This window comes from Podarcis muralis, chromosome 8 (assembly GCF_964188315.1).
Source record: "Podarcis muralis chromosome 8, rPodMur119.hap1.1, whole genome shotgun sequence".
Lineage (NCBI taxonomy): Eukaryota > Metazoa > Chordata > Lepidosauria > Squamata > Lacertidae > Podarcis > Podarcis muralis.
Window position 1 is genome coordinate 70,534,698 of NC_135662.1, and position 27,166 is coordinate 70,561,863.

The following is a 27,166-nucleotide window of genomic DNA, read 5'->3' on the forward strand; positions in this document are numbered from 1 at the left end:
GAAAGCTGCACTTGTGCCATTCATACAGTAGAAAGAGCTGCAGAGGAACAGAACATGTGTGTGAATCTTCCTTCTTGTCCCCACCCCCTTCCCTGAATCCCATAATGTTTGATACTACTATAACTCTACCTTGTGGTTGTTTTCTCTGGAACCCAACCAGCTACAAAATGACAATCTGATTTTGGGAAGACTAAAGGATGTTGGACATTATTTTATTTTATTTATATTACACCTTTCCTCCGAGGACATCAATAGAGCATACATGGTTCTTCTTTCCATATTATCCTCACCATAACCCTGTGAGGTGGGAGAGACAGATGGAGAGTTGATTGGCCCATGGTCTCTCGGGGACATTCATGGTTTGAACAATGCTCACCCTGGTAGCAGCCCAGCCCTCTAAACACTACACCACACTGGATATATTTTCTCTGGAAGTTAGTATTAACTGCCTTAAAATGATCAGCTGCTACAGGCTCAAGAATGTCACTGCAAGTTTGGAAGCCGATTACACGTTACCTGCATTGTCTTCATTAGAACATTGTGAAATTTAAAGTAATCCAGTTCTCTTGCACCACATTAATGAATATCTGCATTTTTGCATCAAACCCATGCAAAATATTGGGAAATATTATCACTAAAGAATTTCCTCTACTCTTGGCAATATACTATTGAACGGTTTTTCTCTAGATGGCTAAACACTCACACTGTCATCCTGGTAAGCCACCATTTTCAATGAATTTTAAAATCCCAGTCAACTGAATATCTTGGCTGAAAGTTGTTGTTCCAATGCTCATTTCCTTGAGAAAACATAACCCAAGACAGCTCACTGTGGAGGAGTAATGTGAGTTTCTGAATCACCAGTGCAGTGCTGGAAATGCTTTACTGCTTGCTCAGAGTTGTTTGGGGGCGCAGGCAATAGAAAGTTAGAGAGATAAAATACAGACTTTATGAGGAGTAGGCCTGGATTCTTATTCAAAACTTGGAGCTTCTCTACAGTTTTCACATGCTTTTCAGTTTTGAAAGGAGCCTACAAAAACAGAAACAAACAAGAGATTACACACACACACACACACTTATTTTCTTCTATATGCTGTGCAGTATCCAGAACATATTGATTTTTCTAGCTCCCAACTTTTAAAACTCATCTTTGCGAGTGATAGTCAATAACATTTTTTTTTCTGTTCTAAGGACAAACTTGACACACACACACCCTAAAAGTAAAGAAACAGTTGCATTATTATTATTATTATTATTATTATTATTATTATTATTATGAGATCAGCCAGCTTCTCCCCAAACACTAATGATGTAGACATACTTTTAAACACACCTCTGTCTGTGGCAGAGCTTCTCTGACACAAACATACAGTGGTAGCTCGGGTTACAAATTTAATTTGTTCCGGAGGTCCGTCCTTAACCCGAAACCCTTCTTAACCTGAGGCGTGGTTTTGCTAAATGGGCCACCCACTGCAGCCGCACCACCGGCGCACAACTTACGTTCTCATCCTGGGGCAAAGTTCACAACCCGAGGTACTACTTCCAGGTTAGCAGAGTTTGTAACCCGAAGTGTTTATAACCCAAAGCTTTTGTAACTCAAGGTAGCACTGTATTTCACACGTACGTCTGGGAGACTCATATTAAAGATCAGCAAAATCTTATCAACGATGACTACACAGGAATGGCCACTTACCTGGTTCAAGGGTGAGCGGCTGTTGCGACCTGCTGCGGCCCCTCCAAATGCCTCAGAAAGCCTTGCCATCTTGTGTGAGCTGCTATCCGCTTCTCCCAGCTGCCACAGAGCATTTCGGATTCCTTCCTGGCCATTCTTCAAATTCAGCCTATCTGTGGTAGCCTGGGGAGCAGGGCTTTGGGGAGTGGACCCGGAGGCTGTAGTCTTCACTCAGGTCCTCTCCCTGACAAATTTGAAGCCAGTAACACAGGGGCAGGGAGCGAGGCTGTCATCACTGCTCCCATAAAGAGTGACCCAAACAAACTGGGTCCCCTTACCTAATAGTGGGGCTAGTTCTATGCTTCCTGTTACTCTCATTAGCATCACTATTAACTTCACCGTTGCTCTGATTACTGTTCAGGTTCTTGGGGAGCTGGTACAGAGGTACAAGAAGCATAAATGAAAGAAAGCAAGGCTTTCATTCCACAGGGAAAGCAAGGTTGGCATTTGGTTTATTATTTGGTAACATGGTCTTTGAAGTGTGATCAATTAGGAGGCTCGCTCAGAAAGAGAACAGGAGTTTGTATTGACCTCCAATGCAGCTAATATTCCCTATGCACTACTAAGCCTTGTTTGAGCACTGCTGTGCAGAATGTAATGCCGTCTCCAATATAAAACTCACTGTATCAGTGTGTACACATATATGTAATTCATGCATCTTCGTGCACGCACATACTTGATATACTATTCAGTATAAATTTGTAAAAACAAAAACAACAGCCTAGTCAGGGAGTTGGATATTGTTTTCTGAGAAGCAACTTTTGGATTGGAATACTTGAAAACATACATTTTAGGTAATGACTAGATTCATTTTCATTTTTTCCAGGCTCTGAATATCACTAATTCAAAGGTGCAGCACACAAAATTGATCTGTTGGTGTGAAATGGTTTGATATCCCTTTATGAAATATTTTATCAGCCATTTGAAGTTTCAGTTTCAACCAAGATCTTTTGGTGCATGGGTAGGCAAACTAAGGCCTGGGGGCCAGATCCAGTCCAATCGCCTTCTAAATCCTACCCGCGGATGGTCTGAGAATCAGCGTGTTTTTACATGGGTAGAATGTGTCCTTTTATTAAAAATGCATCTCTGGGTTATTTGTGGGGCATAGGAATTTGTTTATTCCCCCCCCCCAAAAAAATAGTCCAGCCCCCCACAAGGTCTGAGGGACAGTGGACTGGCCCCCCTTCTGAAAAAGTTTGCTGGCCCCTGTTTTGGTGCATTGTCTCATGTGCAATATGGGGATAAAGATTACTGACCTCCTTTGCAGGATTAAACCAAAATAATGTATGTAAAGAGCTTTGATTATTCTGTTCGATTTCCAAAACGTTCGGAAACTGGGGCGTGGCTTCTGATTGGCTGCAGGAACTTCCTGCAGCCAATCGGAAGCCGCATAAGTTGCATTGAACTTTCGGGTTCCAAAAAATGTTTTCAAACCGGAACACTCACTTTCGGGATTGCGGAGTTTGTGAGCCAAAAGGTTAGACTCTCAAGGCATCCAAGATCCAAGGTACGACTGTATTTAAATGGCTTATTATTGGAGATGATGATTAGAAAGATATCCCTACTCAAGATTCAAAATCCCTTTAATCTGTGTAGCGTCCAATTGGGGGAGTATCTACAGTATAACACCCTATTCCTTAAAACTCTAGTCCAGGGGTGGAGAACCACAGATCCATGGGTCAAATGTGGTCCTCCAGGCCATTCTATAGGAGGCACCACAGACAAAAGATTGTGTAGAACCTACCACCCCACTTGTCATCTTCCAGTCCTATGTGAATAGGATCTACACACATCCTTTTCTGTATGTATGTATTGGAAGACTGCATTGTAGCCTCCTTAGGACAAAAAAAATGTATATACATAATCCCAGCTGTTGCTTTAAGGAGTTGCAAATATGGCAGTAGAAATTGATAGGAAATGGATGCTTACTTCTTCCAGCACCTGCTACTTGGGAGCTAACCTGTGTTCAAAGGAGATTGGCCCATGTGAAAGAGAAGTGGCAGCGGAGGGGGGGGAGCAGGTGTTTTGAGGTAGACACCTGTATCCCAACTTCTCAGCTGACAAATGAAGCCATTGTAGCTTTAAAAGGTCCCTGTGTAATATGTGCTTGCTGATTTTTCAGTTTCCCATATAGTGCTGCTTAAAATGCCACTTTTATACATCGCAGTTGCACTGAGATTATTTGTCGACTAACTCTGCTGATGCTTTTCCTTCCCACAAAGGCTTTCAAATTATTTTATGCCCTTTTGGATTGTAGCCATAAAACAAACACCACTTTCCAAGCTTGTCTCAGAAGCAGTTTCTTTATAGGAGCGGAAAAGTCTATCATGGGAAGGAAATAGGATGGCTCTGCTTATGAGTCTGACCTGGAGTTTTACATCTATTGCTGTTTAATTTCTTAAAAGTCTCTTTTGTGTATTCTTCCTCCTCTCTCTTCAGTCATGAAACACAAGAATAAACAGCTCCAAAGTGGTGTTGACAGGTGACCAAAATGTGAGAGCACTATATGCAGCACCGGAGAGAATATTCAGTCAAAAATGGCCCAGTTATGTCTATTTAGAGCTCTAAAGTTATATTTTATCTTCTCACTCTGTCCACTTCATTCATTTCCTTGCGTTTCATTTTTAAGCTGTATCATCCCTTTGCCCCTCACTCAGGAAAATACAGAGGATACAATGAGATAAAGAAATCCCCATTGTATTTATACCACATGGTAAAGAATGCTTGTGCCAAAATCCTTGCTTCTCGGATAGGATTCTCTGACTTCCCCACACTGAAAAAAAACCCATGTAGAATCTCACACAGCAAAGTGTGCTATAGAATGGATATCTGACCAAGGTCCTCACTGATTCTCTTGACTGAGTCAGTTCCTTGGATATGTTAGCCATTCTTTCCCACAAATAGCAGCTCACACAAGTTATCTATTCATCTGGGCAGTGCAAAGTCAAGGCAACGGACTTGAGTGAGATTGCTCCCTCCCTCCATAAACTGGAAAAGTCTCAATTTTGTTCCATTTCTGCAGTGGATCTGAGTTTTATAATCTTCAGCTCCTCCCACGTGTATTTTAAAAAATGATTTTATCATCATTATAGTAATTCAGCAGAACAAGTTGGTCACAATAAGGAAATTTTGCCCATGGTATAACCATTTTCCATCCTCCTACTTTGATTCTCTGGCACCCTATCTGTACAACCTAGCAATTGCAAAATATAGACACATTTTTACCCTTGCAAGACTGAATGTATTGCCCTAGGCTATACTTGAGGGAAAATTTCAACAGATTCCACATGGAAAACACTTATCGGTGGCACATGCCCTCCTGGCGTGCACTCTTTACAAAGACCTGAGGAACGAGATTATCACCCCTCTTTTATTGTCCATTCCAGGTCGTCCAACCACTGCCACATTGTCTTTTTCTTGGCAGACCAAGCTGGGGCAATCAGAATAGGGTCCACTGTTTGACTGCTGATTCAGAATCCTAACCTGTGTTTTATTATAATCAATTTTTTATTTTGTTCTGTGTATATCACAATGCTCTTTCGTTGCTATGGCTGATGGCTAACACAAATAAAGTTTTAGTCATTCAGCAGGGCTTAGACAAAATTGTTTGTGTAACTTTATGCATTTCTCAAACAAGTTGCCACAATGGTTTTTACATCTTGCTATAAATCAGTTTGTTTGTTTTTTAACATATCTTGCTATACTATATTTTTGTAAGGAAAATGCTCATCGTGCTGTCGCTTACATGTAGCACTCTGATGCTTCTGTTCTCAGTGCATGGAAGGAAATGAGGTTGCATAGTTTTCTCAGTGATGCAACTTACACACTTGGTTGTGACTGATGCAGCCGATGAAAATGCCTGCTTGAAAATTCAAAGGAACCCATACTATCCTCAGGTCCTTTCAACCTTTTATTTGCACCAGCCATACTGATTTCTATGATGAAGCATAATGCTAGCAATTTTATGACAACAATCAAATATTCTTTGCAGTATTGTTCACTTACTATGCCCTTGTTTTATTGGTTTGGTCCATACCACAAAAAAGAACCATAAGGTCACTCATACAGCTGCATCCAAAACTCAGAGGAAGGATACTATATTGTGTAGTCAATAATTAATATATTTACTACATCTTTCACACATTCACATATACGTAAACTGGACACTACTCACACAGTATCATTGTATCAAATCTCATCTTGTGTTAAAAGTGATCATGAGCAGAATCTCCTTTGCTCTCCAAAACTGCAACAAAGATTCAAAACCTTTCTCTCTTGGAAGCCAGTTTTTCAAGCCTTCCTTCCCCTCAAACCTGGAGCTTGTAAAAGAACAGCTCCTGTAATCCCCTTTTAAATGAGGCATTCAAAGTTGCTGAGTCTCCACAATGAGCTCTTGCCAGCCAGCACTGTTTTACTGAGCCATACATCATAGGAGTGACGGCGATCTGATGATGTATTACATTAATGCATCATCAGTATGACAGAACTCTAATGATGGATGAATACTACATCATCCAGGAAAAGCTCCCACATTTACTGCTTTGGTAAACCTGCTTTTATACACATATTCAGACATTGCTAAGTCTAAACCTCTACAAATTCGGTCAAAATTTTCAATTTTGAAGAAGAGCCCTCACATACACGGGCAAATACATGCTACTATAATCCTAGGGATACCGGTAATTCATTTGTGTGACTGTTGTTTCATCTTAGATAGGAATGCCTGCAAGAGCTCAGGAATTCTCAAACAAGGTAATATATATTTATCCGAAAGGTATAAATCTTTCCCCCTTTTTGACATTTGATGGGCCAATTCATAGAGGTGTTCAAATAACTGGGGGATCACATAGATGAAAAGCAGGCTGACTGATTCATGATAATTCATAGCCAAGTAAGGACCGTTCATGGCATTGAAGAACAAGTCTGCCATGAGGTCTTTTGAACTATGGCAGGAACAAGTGAAGCCAAAGCTTTTCATACTCAGACATAAAGAACAAATGAGCTCTCACTTCCAAAGTGAATGGATGGACAGTACCCTATTTTTGAACCTCTATTAATATGGATGGGGTGGGTCTAATCTTTCTTGGCCTTGCTCCAAGTGTGTGCAAGTGCAATTTAGGAAAGGAAATGCCTTCTCCTCTATTCCAACCACTTATTACTCTGAAGAGGAGAAGTAATATTTCAGGTTGTGCATATAGGTTGTCATTATGGGCAGTTAAATGGACCCATGTTCTGGGTAGACAGGCCAACCCAATGCATAAATCTCACTCCTTCAAAAAGGGCATGACTGGGGTATCAAAGTACAGCCACAACATATTCTCTTAAAATACAATGTTGTTGTTTTTTAAATGCACTCTTAGTCTTGTAAATGCAGAACCCCACGTGTCCCTGTTTTCCAGGGACAGTCCTTGATTCACTGAAGCCATCCCAGTTCCTGATTGTATCCTGGAATGTCCTGCTTTTCCTTAGGACGTCCCTATTTTCATCAGAGAAATGTTGGAGGGCATGGAGTTATCTGACCCCAAAGCCATCTGTATAGGGAGGTATTTTAATGTTTAGATAGGTGGGATAATAATAATAATAGAATAGAAATCTCCCTATTATTATAGGAGAAAATTTGGAGGGTATGTAAATATTTAATATGTTTCAAACTTTACTGAGAAATTTCACCCCTGCCCTCCAGTAGACTATGAAATTTATGCCTGATGAACAGCAATCTAACCTACCCTTAAGGACAATAAACTGTGGGATGAGGAGTTCCTCTTTTCTTCTGTGTTTCCTTAATTTTTCATGTGTTGCACTTCTGTCAGAACAAGGATCTAAAAGCAAAATCCATGTTGGAGAAGAACCATTAGTGATTTGTATCTGGAATCATTTTCTAGCTGCAGTTTACAGTTTAGAAAGCCAGTGTGTTTTCCTTGTCTTCCATGACCTATAGGGTGAGGGCAGACTTAAGCACCAGTTTGGAGAAGTACTCTGGTCCCACAAACCTCAAAGGAGATTGAGCAAGACTGACTGAAAATATTAACAGCTGCCTTCTACTCTATACCGTTTATCAATGCTGGCTAATCCTGGTAAGTGTATTTTCTTTTATTCCCCTCCTGTATATCAAGCACCATGTCTGGAAAAACAGATGGTGTTTCACTTCTAATTCCATGTCTCTCTGCTTTCATGTTCTTACATACTAGAAATTCTAATACCTAACAAATCTGTTTACATTCATCAGTATTTTTCTTATTGCCGTTACTCTTTCCAAACCAATACTTTCATTGTAAAATTTCTTGTCTATAAAAATACAACAATTATGCAATTTTTATTTATTTTTATTTTTTTATTTCCCATTTTCTCTCAGACAGCAATGGAACTTGCCATGTCTTTGCCAAAACACTGGGTTCCTTTTTTGAAGAAGAAAATAACTGAGTAATGTATTGCATCCGTTTAACATTTTTCAGCAACAGAAAAAGGACCCTTTTTTATTCAAAACATTCAGGTTGATGTGTGTCTCTGTGCATGCAAATCTCAAAGTGTCACTATTTACCATATAGAAAGAGTGGTTCTGAAGTACAGTGGTACCTCAGGTTACAGATGCTTCAGGTTACAGACTCCGCTAACGCAGAAATAGTACCTCAGGTTAAGAACTTTGCTTCAGGATGAGAACAGAAATCGTGCTCCGGTGGCACGGCAGCAGCGGGAGGTCCCATTAGCTAAAGTGGTGCTTCAGGTTAAGAACAGTTTCAGGTTAAGAACGAACCTCCGGAATGAATTAAGTTCTTAACCCGAGGTACTACTGTATAGATTCATTCCCTCATTCCTCTACTTACTTTTAGCCTTTGAAGCTAGATTTTTCTTTCCAAATTTAGGGGACTGAGGTGAAAAAGGTTGGGGCTTAAAACTGATGGGGCATTTAAGTGAGAGATGCCCAACAGTTTGGGAGGTGTTTTACCATTTCATTTCATTTCACTTTTAATTTGTATACTGCCTTTCTATAATTACTATACACAAGGCAGTTTGCAGAAACAAAATATACAACACAGAACACACACCATGTAATAATCTGATCCAATAAAAAAGTCATAATAAAACCCAACTTTAAAATGGAACGACTTACATCAAATAAAGTAATATTCAATAATCTATTCAAATATAACAGTACACAATAAAAATAACTCTCAAAACATCAGCAAATAATTAAACAGAAATTCACTCTTAACAATTACAATAAATAACTACTAAACTTTGATCAATAAAAAATAACTGCAAGTCACAATGCACAAACGACCACCATATATACAAAACCATGTAAACTGAGAAACCAAGACACACAACTTTTAAAACTATATATATTTAATGGAACTCTTCTTCTCCCTTCCCAGTGAAGTTCCACAGAGGAAGTTGCCTTATACTGAGTCAGACTGAATCTAGCTGAATATTGTCTACAGTGACAGGCAGTGGTTGTCCAGGTGTTGGTGGTTGAACTTGAGACCTTCTACATTCAAAGCAGATGCTCTTCCACAAAGCTGCATCCCTTTCATCTCTTTATTTCGCTACTGCCTTTTAAAAAATTTTTAAGTGATGGATAGTGGCAGCTGCAGAATAGCTCCTCTTGGGGTCTACTAACAGATGGACGTTTCTTCTCAGCTCCCTGTAACACCAACTAATTCATCAGTGCTGTTCAACAAACTTTCCCAACACCTTACCTCCAGAACTAGCTCGTTGGGTTAGGCAGACCAGCTATACTAGCTTCTTCACAGGTGGGTCACCAATGCTTACTAGGAGGGTTGAGCGGGCAGGGAGGTTGTCATGGTGCAAACACACCAATTGAGTCCATTTGATGCCCCTGCTGTGTATTTGCACTGTACTAGCCTTCTTCCCACTTTGACCCTCCCACCCTGGGGTGGAGGGAAGCAAATGCTGGCTTTTTAAATTTATTTTTATTAAATTGAGCACCACCTTGGTCTCTTTTAGGAGGAAGGGTGGTACCTAAAAGTTGTTGTTGACATCCGTCTGTCTTGGGAGACAATAGAAGAGTGTGTCTTTGGGGGTGAAATCAAACTGTTGGAAGGTTACAGTGCCTGCTGTGCCTGTAGGCACCGATACAGGAGATAAAAAGGGAGCATTTTACTTTGTAATTTTTTTTTTTAAAAAAGATATTTATTAAGATTTTACAGAATGAAAAAAGAAAAATACAAAATAAAAATAATTAAAAAAACAATTCCATCTTGCCATCACTTATTTTTCATTTGCTTGTTTCCCGGACCTCCTCACACCTCCCTTTTTTGTATTCCAATTCAATTTATTAGTTCAGCAAATCCTTTCCCTCTTTGTTTATCCTAGTCTTTAATCTTAAAATATTATACCATAAAATTTTTACCTGTTAATAATCCATTTTTTTCATATTCCTTATATCGTTATAGCTAAAAACCACTTAACTTTTTATCCAACATCATTCTAACATTCATTAATTTTACAATATTTCTGTAGATAGTCTTTAAATTTCTTCCAATCTTCTTCCACCGACTCTTCTCCCTGGTCTCGGATTCTGCCGGCATTTTACTTTGTATTTTATTGTGTGTGTGTGTGTGTGTGTGTGTGTGTGTGTGTGTTTGTGTGTGTGTTTAATTTAGGTTTTTATTCAGTTGTATTTTTTGTCTTTTTTTGTCCCCCCCCCCCCATGCCATTGAATTACATATATAAATAAACAACTTCCCAAAGATTTACAATGGTTAGAATGGATAAGAAAAAGATAATTTATAGGCTAATTCAAGAGTTTGCAGATCCTATCCATTATACATATATATATATATCCACGCACACCCTGGAAAGAGAAATCCATATTTACTTGTCAACAGATTCTGTTTCGAGTCCAAGATACTGTGTGACTGGTGTACCTTTGTTACACCTGCCTAACACAATCACAAGAGCTGTATTATTCCTACCATCAGTGATTTGACAGCTGACAGGTTTATGGGGAGAAGCTGCATGCACAGTTCTGGTGCATGTCATATGAAAAGCCCTGCTGGATCAGACTAAAGCCCCATCTAGTCCAGCATTCTGTTCTCCCAGTGGCTATCCGGATGCCTAAGGGAAGCTCGCAAGTAGGACATGTGTTGAACAGCACTCTTCCCAATGTGCTCACTCACAACTGCTATTCAGAGGCATAGAGTCTCTGGTAATGGAGGTTGTACGTGGCCAACAGGACTGTTTTAATCTTCCTCCTCCATGAATCTGTTTCCTGTGTTCCACTTTTAAAGCCATCCAAGTCACTTCATATAGCGTGAGTTAATTCGATAGTTCAACTATGTGCCATGTGAACAAACACTCTCTTGTCAGTCCAGAATCTTTGAAGATTTAGCTCCATGGGATGGCCTCAGGTTCTAGTATTGAGGAAGAAAACCTTCTTTCTGCCCACTTTCTTCTTACTATTATTATTATTTATTAAATTTGAATACCACTTTCTACACTATAGATCTCAGAGCAGTTCACAACATAAAATTACAATATAAAAACACAAAATACATAATCCTTTTTTTGTATATAATTTTTATTAAATTTTCTGTTGTACCATTTAAAATACATTTTACATCCTTAAGATATCAATGACTCCCCTTCTTCTCTTTCCGTGGTTCATTTTACATATCATAAATCCCTGCATGTTTTACAAAAACTATACAGGTCAGTATTCCATTATTGCATCCATCAAAACTTGTTTACACTGTCAAATTTATCTTAATGCTGCCAGCGTTTTCAGCTGTGCACAATTATTTCCCATATATTCAGTAAATGTTTTCCAATCTTCTTTAAACATATGTTCTCTTACTCTATATGTTAAGTCGGCAAGTTGTGCATATTCTGTCAGCTTAAGTCGCCATTCTTCTTTAGTTGGGACCTCGCTCGTTTTCCATCACAAAATACTTAATCTGATGGGAATGCTATGTTGCTGTTGTTTAGTCATTTAGTCATGTCCAATTCTTCGTGACCCCATGGACCAGAGTACGCCAGGCACTCCTGTCTTCCACTGCCTCCCGCAGTTTGGTCAAACTCATGCTGGTAGCTTCGAGAACACTATCCAACCATCTCGCCCTCTGTCGTCCCCTTCTCCTTGTGCCCTCCATCTTTCCCAACATCAGGGTCTTTTCCAGGGAGCCTTCTCTTCTCATGAGGTGGCCAAAGTATTGGAGCCTCAGCTTCAGGAGCTGTCCTTCCAGTGAGCACTCAGGACTGATTTCCTTCAGAATGGATAGGTTTGATCTTCTTGCAGTCCATGGGACTCTCAAGAGTCTCCTCCAGCACCATAATTCAAAAGCATCAATTCTTCAGTGATCAGCCTTCTTTATGGTCCAGCTCTCATTTCCATACATCACTACTGGGAAAACCATAGCTTTAACTATACAGACCTTTGTTGGCAAGGTGATGTCTCTGCATTTTAAAACGTTGTCTAGGTTTGTCATTGCTTTTCTCCCAAGAAGCAGGCGTCTTTTAATTTCATGACTGCTGTCACCATCTGCAGTGATCATGGAGCCCAAGAAGGTAAAATCTCGCACTGCCTCCATTTCTTCCCCTTCTATTTGCCAGGAGGTGATGGGACCAGTGGCCATGATCTTAGTTTTTTTGATGCTGAGCTTCAGACCATATTTTGCGCTCTCCTCTTTCACCCTCATTAAAAGGTTCTTTAATGCCCTCCAGGTGTTGCTGAACTATTTGGCTATGGGAGCTGGAGTTCATTTGGCAACATCTGGAGGGTCAAAGACTTCCCATACCTGGTTTAAAGTAAGGGTGGGGAACCACTTTGGCCCAGCAGACCAGGTCTACAAGGTCATCACTCTACAGGTCAATAGACAAGAAGGTTCTCCCATCCACTGCCTGATCTCATATGATGCAAGGCAGATCCATGCCTGCTGGAAAGTGGCAGTCCTCTTACAGATAAACACTTGGGAGCTCATACTAAGCTCCATGTGGCCCATTATCACTTCACACCTTGCACAATATTGGGCACCTGTATCATAATCCTCTACTTGTATTTTTCTAAACAATCACAATATTTGCTTGCTACATGAAGAGGAAATCGATAAGGTCCAAATGGTAAAAAGTTCAATGCGCATCTCAGTTGAGATCCTATCCCAAAATATAAAATCTGAGTTCAAAGTTTGGTTAAGAGGACAAAAACCCTTTTCCTCAGGCAGCTGTAATATTTTGTTTGTATGAAGATAGATTATATATAACTTCCCATCACATTAAAGTACTTTCTGTATTTATGTCACTATAAAAGTAATGCATGGCGAAACCTCATCAATTGGAGAGACGACACAGAATGTGACCTTTAGTTAACAGGATGATGTATATGTGTGTCTAAATATGTGACTATAAAATAATCCATAAAGCATATGGTAGAAGCACGGTTTCTGGGCAATGCGGCTGTATTCCACTGTGCTCAATTATATTGGGCCACAAACCACAGCTCATCTGAATGTGAATGATGATGCTACTTCAAATTAACAAATGGCAAACTCCTCACAAAGATCTTCCCAAACAGTTGAAAAAGGGTGTGTGAGATTCTTCTGCCCCTATGTTGTTGTTGTTGTTGTTGTTTAGTCGTTTAGTCGTGTCCGACTCTTCGTGACCCCATGGACCAGAGCACACCAGGCACCTCTGTCCTCCACTACCTCCCGCAGTTTGGTCAAACTCATGCTGGTAACCTCGAAAACACTATCCAACCATCTCGTCCTCTGTCGCCCCCTTCTCCTTGTGCCCTCCATCTTTCCCAGCATCAGTGTCTTCTCCAGGGAGTCTTCTCTTCTCTTCTCTGCCCCTATAGATCAGCATTAAAAAAATCCCCAGGAATGCTAAAATTTCAAAACGCAGACAATGAATGCAAATGAAATGATGATGCTATGTTTTATTGGTATTATAGGTCTAGATTCTGTCATGCAAAATAGATGCAATTGTTATGTATAGTCTTAATTTTGTACAGCCAAAATTAGCATCAGATATGGCTTCCAAAGGGCACTCTGGAATGGGAAATCATCATCATCATCTATTATTTCTACCCTGCCCATCTGGCTGGGTTTCCCCAACACTCCTATTTATGGAGCCCCAACACAAGATTAAAAATACATTAAAACACCAGTCATTAAAAACTTCCCTAAACAGGGCTGCCTTCAGATGTCTTCTGAATGTCAGATAGTTGTTTATTTCTTTGACATCTGAGGGGAGGGCATTCCAAAGGGCGGGTGCCATTACCAAGAAGGCCCTCTGCCTGGTTCCCTGTAACTTTGCTTCTTGCAGTGAGGGAACTGCCAGAAGGCCCTCAGTGAGTGCGGATTTTCGAAGAACGAAGATACATAGTGACGTTTGTTTATGAAGTTGATGCCATCAGCTGCACTGTCAGCTTTCAAGTGTAGCTGATGGACTGGAGTGAAAGAATCCACGTCACGGTCCACCAGCAAGGCTCCCACCCGGGTGCCCATGATTGGGAAATTTGAATTAGTGTATTTGGTGGGCAATCCTGCCCTGCAATAAGGCTGGCTGGCTGGTGTTCAATGGTTGGCCGTGTATGAGTGTCCTGGCAGCTGGAAATGGTTGTCAGCCTGTGAGGGGCCACCACCACTGCCCACCAGGATAGGGTTAGCTGCCATTCTTTGGAATAGTATCATCTTCATGTTACAATTCTAAGTTTGTTCATTGGGGGAAAATAATAATAATAATAATAATAATAATAATAATAATAATAATAATAATAATAATAATAATGCACCCCACCCATCTGACTGGCTTGCTCTAGCCACTCTGGGTGGCTTCCAACAAAACTCCAAATATTTAAAACTTCCCTATACAGGAACTTCCCTATACCTTCAGAGGTCTTCTAAAAGTTGTGTAGTTCTTTATCTCCTTGACATCTGTTGGAAGGGCATTCCACAGAGTGGGCACAGCCACCGAGAAGGCCCTGTTCCTGGTTCCCTGCAACTTCACTTCTCACAGTGAGGAAACTGCCCGAAGCCCCTCTCTTCTGGATCTCAGGCTCTGGGCTGAACAATGGGGAGTGGAGATGCTCCTTCAGGGATCCAGGACCGAAGCCATTTTGGGCTTTAAAGGTCAGCAGCACCAAAACTTTGAACTGCGCTCAGAAACATACCAGGGGCCAGTGTTATATGGTCCTATACTTAACCTCTTCTGTGCAAAGAGATACCCTTTTCTGTTGTTCTTTCGTTCGTTCTTTAATTTGATCAATCAGAACAGTGAATCATTTATGAATCTAATTCAGTTGTGTTTGACTAAGGAATGCTTTTAAATGCCTAAGCTATGCACTCCCGGTAGTGTCTAAAACTCTATAAATAAAAGTGACCCGGCACGTTTAATGGACTTCTGGTTGAGTTGCTGTTGGTCAAAAGGTGAGTGGGAGCTGCTGCTTGGCAAGCAGCAAGCCTTGTTTTCACTTCAGTAAAATCTCAAGAGAATTCCGAAGGGAGGACACATGGTTCAATTGGACTTCACTGGAGGGTTATGATCCTGCATAATATTGACACAATACTCGGTGTCTGTACAGAGCTGATCTAAGATGGCATTTCCAGAAACTTTGACCTTGAATCTGTGCAGTGATATTATGAATTCTGTGTACTTAAAAAGTTCATTATCATTCATCGAGAAGACTGGGACTGTATTTTTTCCTGGCTATTAACTCGTGCTTTGTTTTGTGTTTAATTAAGTTGTGCACAATATGCCCAAATCCACTGTGTGATGATTCTGAAGCAGCTTTGATGATAATGCAGAAGGATTCAATCATTCTTTGAGGGCATATTTGTGTGTGTATGTACATGCACACATACCCAAGCCTTCACATTTCTTGAGGGGCTGAGGAAAAGGATATTTGAGTATGGTTAAATAAGAAGAGGATCCTCATTAAGCGAGGCAAATGGTAAATGGCCCAAGGGGCTCCATAAATAGGAGGCTTGCTAATAAAAGAGAGTACATTGAAGCCAAGGCAAATAACGTTAACAATGCTTTTGCAGATTTACTAATTGCCATCGCTTCCGGCAGTGACATATCAACCCGCAAATAACTTAAACCATCATTTGTTCTCTTTCCAAAAGTGCTTAGGCATAATTATATCATTTTACCATTGAAATTGCTCAACCTGCTTATTAAAGCGAAAATAAGTAGGAGAGCTGGGATCATTTTGCGGATTTCTTGCTGCTGGTGTATCAGACAAGTGGAACGTCCTTTTCTTGAAAGGACAGCACTGCAGCAAAATGAGAAGCATTCATATGCTTATGTTTTCTTCTAATTAACTCTCATTGTTAGCAAGTGCATTATTGTTCCAGCAAGATGGTTTTTATGTTATGAAAGTTGTCATGCAAGGAACAGTAATATTTATCAAGGGTGGTGGAGCCTTTACACTGGCAGTTCTGTTTTTTTCCCTCCCTTTTCTAATCTTTGTTCTGAATTGAATATCTTCATAGCCTCCAGAATTTCAAAGATGAAAACAGAGGCACTCAGAATGACCCCCATTCTTCCACCAAGGAGCAGTGCCTGAGCTCCGCCCATTACTCATTGTTAAAGGCTATTTTCCACCGGATATGCAGTATATTTTTCAGTAGCCTGTCTTCTGAAGCAGGGTGGTGAGCTAAATCTGAGTGATTTCTTTTTCTACAGAATGCTTAAGAATGTTTAATAGAATGTGTTATCTGCAAAGAGATCTGGCTGCAATAATGATAGCTACGTCTCAAACACATCCAATGATATTTTCCGGCTATTGGTGGCTATTAAAAAAAAAAATGTGGGGAGGGAGTAAACTGAATGGGATGAGAGAAGTGTTCTGACATTTTGTGTTTAGATGCCCAGGTATGAATCAACTGAGGCCACATTCACATCATACATTTAATGCACTCAAATCATTCTGAGTGCTGAGGGTTGTTAAGGAGATCCCTATTCTCCTCAGAGAGCTACCATTTGCAGACTTCCCTGGGAAGAGGAATTGATGGTCACACCAATCTAGAAACTGTACCTCTGGGGGAAATAGGGTCTCTTAACAACTCATGGTACCCTAAAAAATCTTATATTGGCTCATTTAGGTGTGCCAGGCTTTGCCATTTGTAATTGCAGTAGAGGTGACAACTAATTTACGCACGTCCAATAGATGTGCAACCACAACTGCATGCTTTGGAGCTACCTGGAAGGAGCCAGAAAAGGGACCAGAACTGGGGTGGGGTGGGGGCCAAATGGGGCAGAGTGGGCTTTTGTGTGCTCCACTGTCACATGTGATGTCTCAGAGAACAGCCCCCATGCAAATCGGGGCTTCCCTGTATTTGTAATTTAATTAATACCATTTATTGATTGAAATGTTATACTCCCCCTCCATTGAACGAGTGATTAAAAAAGACTGTAATTGGTACTATAATATTCTTCCAAAATATTATATGGGTGGATAAACTTGGGTGGATAAATGCCAACATTCTCTGTCCTGCTTTTTAGGGTGAGGGTGGGGATTTAATCCCAAATATGTGAACAGTCTCAACTCAGTGCAGACTGTTTTTCCTTTATATATTTGGTACAATATTCCTACCAAAGAAGGAGTGCTCTGTATAGCCCAATGGATGCTGGGCTTCTGAATATTTGTTGTTTGGGAGAATTACATTTCCATGTACTTTTTGGGGGGGTCCCTTCAGTATACAGTGATACCTTTGTTTAAGAACAGCTTAGTTTATGAACAGCTTGGATTAAGAACACTGCAAACCCAGAATTAGGTGTTTTGGTTTGTGAACTTTGCCTTGGAAGCAGAACATGTTCTGCTTCCTGTTGAGGGTGTTCCATTTCTAAATTGAGACTCCCGCTGCAATGGGAAACCACGCCTTGGTTTAAGAATGCTTCAGTTTAAGAATGGACTTCTGGAACGGGTTAAGTTCATAAACCAAGGTACCACTGTAATATGAAGTATCTTTTATAAAAAAAAGATAATATGCATAAATGCAACATGCAAAACTAAAATGCTTCTCAGGATTCCAGCAAAAACGGAAATGCCCTAAGATAATCTCCCACCACTGAGTCTCTGCTTCATCCTAGCTACTGAGCCCCAGCCAAAACAATTAAGGTCTAACTGAGTCCGGAAAGGTGCTCAGATAACACTCAACAGTTCCTAAGCATGGAACAGCAATTAAAAATGTATATCTGTGTCTCTGTGTGCCATCTGCCATTGTATTAACGTCATTTCCATTCACCTGACCAAAATTAAAAGGGGACAACTTCCTGGTTCCTGGCGAATTCTGCTCTGTAGTAGCTTCCATGTGTCATCATGTGTCATGGGGGTGTTCAGAGGCAACGTGTTTGGCCACGGCACATCTTACTTGGATGAGTAATATCTCGCCAGCCATATCCTTTCTTTCAAAGCACTCTCTGTACACAATTAACTTGAGATACCATACGGACAAGTGAAAGGGCCTGCTATGACTCACTCAGTCGTCACTGGCTTCCAAGAGTTTGCTGTGGACATGTGTGAAATGCTGATAACCATTCTTCTGCTTGGTCCAACCAGTCTTCTCAAGCAAGGTGCATGAGGGAGCATGCATGTTGTAAAGCAAATAGGCAGGCTGTTTCTGGAGCCAGGCAACAACAATAACACAACATCAGTTTTTGTTTTTCAGGGTGTTTGCCCAAAAACTGAGAGAAAGCCAACGGATGGTCACTAACTCAGAAAGAGGCACTTGCCACATTTGCTTTAGAGCCTGGCATTTTTCAGGCTATTAATTTCACTGACCAAAATGTAAATGTTTATGGCTGATTGAAAAGCAGCATTTTTAAAATGTTGCTGAAGAAGAGAGCAACAAAAGCCTTCTTTAATTGTGAGATATACAGCCCTACCTTGGTTGTCGAACGCCCTAGAACTCAGAATTTTTGGCTCCTGAACAACTGAAACCCAGAAGTGACTGTTCCGGTTTTTGAATGTTCTTTTAGAAACCGAATGTCCGACAGGGCTTCCGCAGCTTCCGATTGGCTGCAGTAGCTTTCTGATAGGGCCGAGTTCTACTTGTTTGCCTCCTACCACCAATTCAGAATTTTGAATCCAATTGAAGAGAGACTTCATGCTGTTGAAAGCAGAGTTAAAGTCCCAAAGCCTGTCAGAAGGGGACGACACCACGTTCTCTTCATTTCACAGAAAGTCAGATTCAGAGCTTGCCAAGAATACTGTGGATGCAGCTGTCACGAGGCAGGTTCTAGTAAATCATTTAAGAAATAAAAGACAAGGAAAGGCCGGAACATAATAGCTTGCAGTGCACCAAATAAATCCATTTGCTGACTAAAGTTGCAATCCCTATGCACATTTCCTCGAGAATCAAGTAAACCAAAATCAATGGGACTTAACTTCTCAGTTAATGTGCATGAAGGATCTAGCTGCAAAAGCCCTTTGTTGTGGAAATGACACATCCAGTAGTGGTTTCTACCCGGATTTAAGTACAGGAAACAAAAATTATACAGGTGGTGCCCATAAATATTTAGTAACATAATGTACAATTGCACACAGTGATTTAAAGGAGAGTGTCCACGGTTTTGCAGCAATGATAAAAGTTCTCTTATATTGATCTAGGATTTAGTCTGCTCATTTTCAAGAATATTGGAACCATTCACATGTAGGGAGTCTGCATTTTATTTTTTAAGGTTAAAAGGGGGTCCCTGGACTTGTACAAGTTGAGAACAGGGAGCACAATTCCAAGCAGAACAAATTGCACACCACCATTTGATGAACTACTTACCAAAGGAGCCTTCATCTTATCTGCTTTGGGCTGCAGTTTATTTTCCCTCTTGCAGTTCTTTATTGCATCTAGCCTAAGTCACCAGCTCTACTGCCTCGCCTGAATTTGATGCAAAGGAGAAATAGATTTGGGTAAGCATCTCACTACATATCTCTGGAAGACCATCTCACACAGCAATTTCATGAAGATATTTAAAAGCATGGGAGAGAAAACAGAACTCATACATGTAATATGGCTGAGGCATTAGTCTCCCAGGTGTGTCTCAGTGATCAGCCATCCTAATAGGAACCGAACCACAAAATACTGACCTCACAATCCAAAAGTAAACCATGGTCACTAGTATAGAAAGATACCAAGAGATTCCAGGGATGTAGAAGAGTTTCATGTCTCCTGTCCTTCTCTCCTCATAGACCATTGATCACGGTGGCCAAGGAAACTTTTGTGTTACAACCAAGGACTCAGCTACATTAGTAAAGAAACAGCACTTTGAATGTGCTATAAACATGCAACACCAGATGGCCCAGAGAGGAGAAAATTTTAAAACACAGTTTTCCATAGGGATTTCTGTATTTTGTTATAACATTCTAATTTCTGACTTACTTATAGTGTGTGTGTTTTCCTGTGTCTAGATCCATACCAAGTTTGAATCCAGACTGGAATGAATCTGGGTATATGGGAGCATTGATTGAATTGAATTTTGTAACCTTTATGTAAGCTTTCTTGACAATTTGCATGGACCAGATGTTAGATGTCCTGATGCCTGAGAATGGTTTGGTGTAGGACTTCCAAAGAAGGATGTAAAAAATTCCAGAGTGACCAATTCTAGTGCTTTATTATGAGGAGGTGACAGTTTACAATGCAGTGCCGGAGACCTTGCTGCCTTTACAGACTTGAGGAGAACACCAAAACAGCAAGTGTTTTGTCATGACTGTCCGTGAGGGGTTAATATGTTAAGCGTTACTTAGACAAAAAATAATAATATGTCAGCTGGCCAATTAAAGCCCACCTGTTTATGAAGACATAGGTGGTGGGCCTCCAAGTTGCACTGATAACTCCCTTCCCTAGGTCAATAGCCAAGCATACGTATATCAATGCAAGTGGATAAACATATGTTAGCTCATCCTTGCAGCAAATAACAATTAGTCCCAAGGTTGTCTTGTATCAAGATGGCATTTACAGGCCTTCCTGGACATTTGGATTTGATATCTTGCTTTATCACTACCCGAAGGAGTCTCAAAGCGGCTAACAATCTTCTTTCCCTTCCTCCCCCACAACAACACTCTGCAAGGTGAGTGAGGCTGAGAGACTTCAGAGAAGTGTGACTAGCCCAAGGCAGTGGCGTAGCGTGGGGGGTGCAGGGGGGGCAGCCACACCGGGCGCAACATCTGGGGGTTAGGGTTAGGGGGCGCAAATCCACGGGTTAGGGGGCGCAAATCCACGGGTTAGGGGGCGCAAATTACTTGCCTTGCCCCGGGTGCTGACAACCCACACTACGCCACTGGCCCAAGGTCACCCAGCAGCTGCATGTGGAGGAGCGGAGACACGAACCCGGATCCCCAGATTACGAGTCTACCTCTCTTAACCATTACACCACACTGGCTCTCCATTTGGTTCTACACAACGGAACAGAAACAAGTCCATTAAATAAATAACAATAAATAATAAGTAAATTGCATCATTTAGAAATGTCCGACTTTGCTTGCCCTATGTAAGGTCACTAAAATCTAAACAATTGCTCCAGTGTTGTGTTCCAATTTTCAGAGCAATTATATTAGTCCTTTGATTTCAGAAAATTCTACTTGGGACTGAGCAAATCAAACTAAGTTAATCTCATCATCAACAACAACAATTAAAAAATGCTGTTCTGAAAAGGGACTGAGACTATCTTCTTTCAGCCCTTAGTTTGGGGCTTTGGTGTTGTTGTTGTTTTTAATGAGAGGATAAGACTACATACACATGTCCTCACATTTGGCAATTGTATGTCCCCCCCCCCCAATCAGTAGTGATGGTTAAGCTGTAGCTGATGATCATGCCTTTGAGCAGACTTTATAGTGAAATCTCATCAATTCTTACCAGCTAATTATGTTTGAGGGTTTTTTTTTTCTGTACTCTCAGTGTTCATGCATACTTGTCCTTGGGCAGAAGAATGACAGTTCTGAAGCATAGAATGGTTTAATTTTAAGTTGCCTTCAGCACTCAAACCATCCTAGGAACATAGGAAGTTGCCTTGTACCAAGTCAGACCATTGATCTGCCTAGCTTGGTATTGTCACACTGCCTGATCTGCCTAGCTCAGTATTGTCTGCACTGCCTGATCTGCCTAGCTCAGTATTGTCTGCACCACCTGATCTGCCTAGCTCGGTATTGCCTGCACTGAGTGATCTGCATAGCTTGGTATTGTCGCACTGCCTGATCTGCCTAGCTCGGTATTGTCTGCACCGCCTGATCTGCCTAGCTCGGTATTGCCTGCACTGAGTGATCTGCGTAGCTTGGTATTGTCTGCACCGCCTGATCTGCCTAGCTCGGTATTGCCTGCACTGAGTGATCTGCGTAGCTTGGTATTGCCTGCACTGCCTGATCTGCCTAGCTCAGTATTGTCTGCACTGCCTGATCTGCCTAGCTGGGTATTGTCTCCCAGCCCCAGCTGGAGATGTCTGGGATTGAACCTGGGATCTTCTTCATGCAAAGCAGATACTCTACCACTGAGCTACAGCCCTTCTGGTGGGCTAGGAAGTATAAAATACTATGATTTGTTGTGCAAATAGCCAACCCAGTTAAGAGGCTTACCCTCCCTTCTCTAGCTTAGTCTCAGTCAGTGTGTTTGTATGGGAGGAAAGGAAAAGGTGATGATAAATGGGGGCAATTTGGAAACTTTTGTCACCCACATTGTTGCATATGGCGGCTGGCTGACGGTGATGAACTGAAGCAATTCCTGTAGTGGATTTATGCACAAAGTGCATGTAAATAATTCTTGGTCTAATTTGCTGTCTTTTGCAAATTATCTTTTCCATTGAACCAGTTGCACAAATGGCAAAAGTGAGTTAACAGAAGGAAATGGCAATAAAGTCACTGACAGGCCTTCCATATTCAGGTGATAAACTTTAATTTGGGTCTCCCAAGTTTATAAGTGAAATATATAAGCTCTGAGTTCATTATACATTTTATTGTTGTGCCAACTGGAAGACTGTTACAAGAGCGCTCATGTTCAGTTTATAGTGCTACTGAGCCATCACTATATGTTATGCTTTGCTGTTGGGAATTTACTCCCAGCCTTGCAGAAAAAGGTAAAATTTGATCTGTGGGATCTGGCTAATGACCTGCCTTTCTTTGATACTAGCGAGTTTTAAAAGTTCTAAAGGACTGCACAGGAAGTCAATGCACCACATCACTCTGATAACCTATTTTCTATCATTCAGTCTCAGTCTCAAGAACATCAATGCAATTTTCTAGGTCTACTTTCTTTCTGGTGCCCTTGCTTTCACCAAAGTACAACTTTGCTTTCACTAGAACATCTGGTTGAAACAGTGTCATTGAATAAAATCTATGTGGTTCAAAATACGTATCCTGATACTGCTGTCCAATCTTCTATATATTCATTTAATTGAGAGGAGGAAGGCTGGAGGAGGAATTTGATTTTGTTTGCATTTTAACGAGACACTACTAATTTGCATTTCTCAAACCAATAAGTGAACCAAAACACAGCTTTCTTCAAAAGCTGAACTTTTCTGAATTTCTCCTCTCATGCTCTGTAGTGCTAAGGAACTTTCAGTTCAAACATGAGCATTTCAGCACTCCAAGATGATTTCTTAAGCTCAAAGCACTAATCCCACACACCCCAGCTTCCCTATTTTCCAGGGACAGTCCCAGATTTACAGAAGCCATTCCAGTTTCTGATTTGATCTCAGAATGTCCTGCTTTTCCTTAGGACATCCCTATTTTCATTGGAGAAATATTGTAGGCTTTGGAGTTATGCAACCCCGAAGCCAAGGTTTTAACTATACAACCTTTGGAAGACATCTGAAGGCAATCCTATATAGGAAAGGTTTTAAACATTTTTAAAAAATGTTTTATGTTTTATTATGTTTTTATAAATGCTGGAAGCTGTCCATAGTGGCTGGGGCAACCCAGTCAGATGGGCAGGGTATTATTATTATTATTATTATTATTATTATTATTATTATTATTATTACTATTATTGAATAGGGCATCCATATTTCATTGGAGAAATATTGGAGGGTATGCAATCCCCCAGAACTCTAATCCTTCCCCCAAAGGATACATTTAACTATAAGAAGGTCAGTTCCCTTTTACCTTCTGCCCTCCATTTCCCCCTTTTTGTTTTCAGCTAGCCACCCTCACGTTTCTTGTCTCAGTTGCTCAGCCATAGACCTAATTGACAAAATTGCACACACACCCCTTTCATGCATTCTACAAATGAAGGAACACCGGGCCATCAAAGGAAGTGAGGTCACAAGTAGGCTTCCTCTCTACTCATGTCCATGCTCAAGATTGGGGAAGGTGTACGATATCAGCATGGAGCCAGCGGTGCCGTTTCATGATTGTGTCAAAGCCACTGTCTCAGTTTCACTTCCATACCGACCGGCACTCCATCACTAAGTTCACTCTTAGAGGGAATGATTGGATAAGAGCCTGCAGTCAGCTTGTCCTATGAGGGATGTGACATATGAAGAAATCTATTACTAGCAACCTTCTCTTCTGTTCCCAGGAGCAGTGGAATGGTCCTGCCTGTCACTCTGAAAGAAAGAGGATTTCATAGTCTTCTCTCCCCTCAGTTTCTCCTTTTCATTTCAGTGTCTTTATCTATTAGTGGTACAAGACAAGATTCACCCTGGAGGAAATATTACAGTTTTATCATGAGAAAAGGAAACTTCTCAACTTTAACTGCCTAATGCTTCCTAGCAGTAATGCTTGGTAACAGTAGAAAATTGGATAGAACCTGACCAGCAATGCATCTTGCATATTTAGTTTCAGATTTATACTCTGTTGTTCCTCCCAAAGGAGCTGAGGGTTGCAAACAACAGGTGATCAAACAATTAAAAAAAAACATTTTAAAACATCTTTAAAAGAATCCCAATACAGATGCAGTCTGGGAAAGAGCTCAACTTTAAAAGACTTGTTGTATTTAGAAGACTTTTTTATTTTTTTAAAAGGAAACTTAAAGCCTCAATGACCTAATGTTCTGTCAAATTACTTTGGGCTTGAAGATACTGTATAAGCCAATGAAAACAAGCTAATTGCCATTTCATAATTAGATTAAACAGATTAAATTTTATTGACAGTATAACAACATAAAGATGCTTGCTTAGGAATGTTCAGGTAATTAATTATCTGTAAAGAAATTAACAACTGTAAAGAAAGTTTGGAAAGAGGCAAAGTTATTAAACTTTTTTCTTTTTTAAAGTTCACGAATGACATACCGATTTACAATCCAGACTCATTACAATCCAGATTTCTTAATGGTTGAGATCACAGGCATGCCATCATTTTAAACAGTATTCTGTAAATGTATATAACACAGTATCATTGTGGCACTACTTTGAAAAATAATAGAGTAGAAGAGCATGATACAAGATCCTCTTATATACAGAAATAATACATTATTAGAAGTTGCATTATTAGAGGTTGCATCATTATAATCTCAAGTGACTTGCTATCCAAAATCTTAACAGACAAGGCAAGCCTTTGTGAGGAATTAGATGCAATCACATGTGGAAACTTGTTTGGTGGTCTCTGTTTGTGTATGTGTTTATTGGGCCCAAAGCAGAGAATAATGACTCAGCTCCTAAATCTTAACGCAACTTCATATACCAATGCAATGGGAGTGGCTCTGTATCTGGAACCTCTTGATATATTATTGGCAATACTGAGGTCCTTGGAGCAGTCTCCTTTATTTAATGGAGGTAGGGTAAATACTAGCTGATCCTGCTTTTGGCATCTTAAAAGGCTTGTTCATATGTTACACATGTACAAACATTTGTGTGAAGTGTGCATAGTGGTTGATTTGTAAAGCTCAGCTATTGTGTAGGCAGGTACACAGGCTCTACATAGTGTATAAATGTTCTTGGGAACACAAATTGTACACTCATTGAATGTAACTTGTCAACGCCCATAAAACTATTGGCCATTGTAGATTTGGTTTCTCTCATCTCTATTGCTCCCACTTATTCCAGGAAAAAGTTGAGGGTGAACATTAGCAACTGCAGCTTTCTTCACTAGAGTGGGATCAAACAAAGTTTTCCTTTTGAAATTTAGAAAACACTTGATCTAAATCAGTGTAGACCAAACTTGGGTCTACAGCTGTTTTTGGACTCCAATTCCCATAATCCCTGACCACTAGTATCACTAGCTAGGGATGATGGGATTTGTAGTACAGAAACAGCTGGAGACCCAAGTTTGGGAAAACATTGCTCTAGATTAATGATGATTAGACTCTCATCAGAACAACCACCATCTTGAGGAATTTGCTATCCTTATAAAAAACTTCAGTGTACCTCCTGAACAGGAGCCTCAACTGTTGCCTGAAATGTTTGCTCCAGACATAAATTTATTATAATTGGAATCCAGAGTCTTATCAATTTTGTCCACTGTGAGGAGAATTTATCACCAGCCTGAAACTGCCAGCAAGACAGCAAGCATTGCACTATGCATGTCCATAGGTGGACGGGGAGGACAAATGTCAAAACAAAACCTAACAACCTGCATTGATGTGTGGAATCCCTCCAAGAAATGTTGGTAGTATTATTTAAAGTCTTTTAATTCCCCTTGAAATTTATCAGATGTTTCATTCAAACAGACACCCCCAAATTTACCACACACATACAAATCACTTTATGGACAATTTTGTGACAGCTCTGTTTTATTTTTAAATGTAAGAGTAGTACTGGCCAGTGACATGATAGTAGGCTCAATTCTTTCTCTGTTCTCCATCTCACATTCCTTCTACATAACATGTTTGCACCAGCCAAATGAGATACACGGGGTCAGATTCAACTAAGTTGTTCCAGAAAGAGAAGCCAGCACAACGAGTCCTGCTAGTGCAATGGGACTTCCTCTGCCTCTCCTCCCCACTCTGACCCCAAATCTGCCCAAGGGGGTCAGGATAAACCTCAGACCATTGCAGAGAACAGGGATAATTGTTTCATCGAGCAAATATGAAAGCTTGCACTGATGGAATCATCAGTTCAACATTGAATTTCACCAACTACGGACTCAGCTACATTAGTAAAGAAAAGGCGTTTTATGGGCGTTATAACACTGTGACACCAGATGGCGCTGTGGAGTCCCATCTTTCACCAATGTGATTTCCCATTATGAAGTTTACAATGCATTTTCATGGAATGCTTTTTTTTAATGTGTCTAAATCCAGTCTACATCTATTTCTACAGCAGGGGTGGAGGACCTGCGGGCCTCTGGCTTCTTCTGGATACAGCTTCTATCATGTCAAACCAGTTGAGGTTGATGGAAGCTGGAATCCAACAGCATATGCAGAGCCACAGATTCCTCGCCCCTCTTCCGCTGCAAAGAAGGGACATTCAACATAATTCATGGGAACATCCATGTCTTTTTGTTTCTCTAGCCAGACAGCTAACATACTGGTATGAGCAGAAATGTTTCCCATCCTCCCCCTCACCTGCTTCCTGGTTTCCACTGAGCAAAAAAATATATATTAACATCTCATT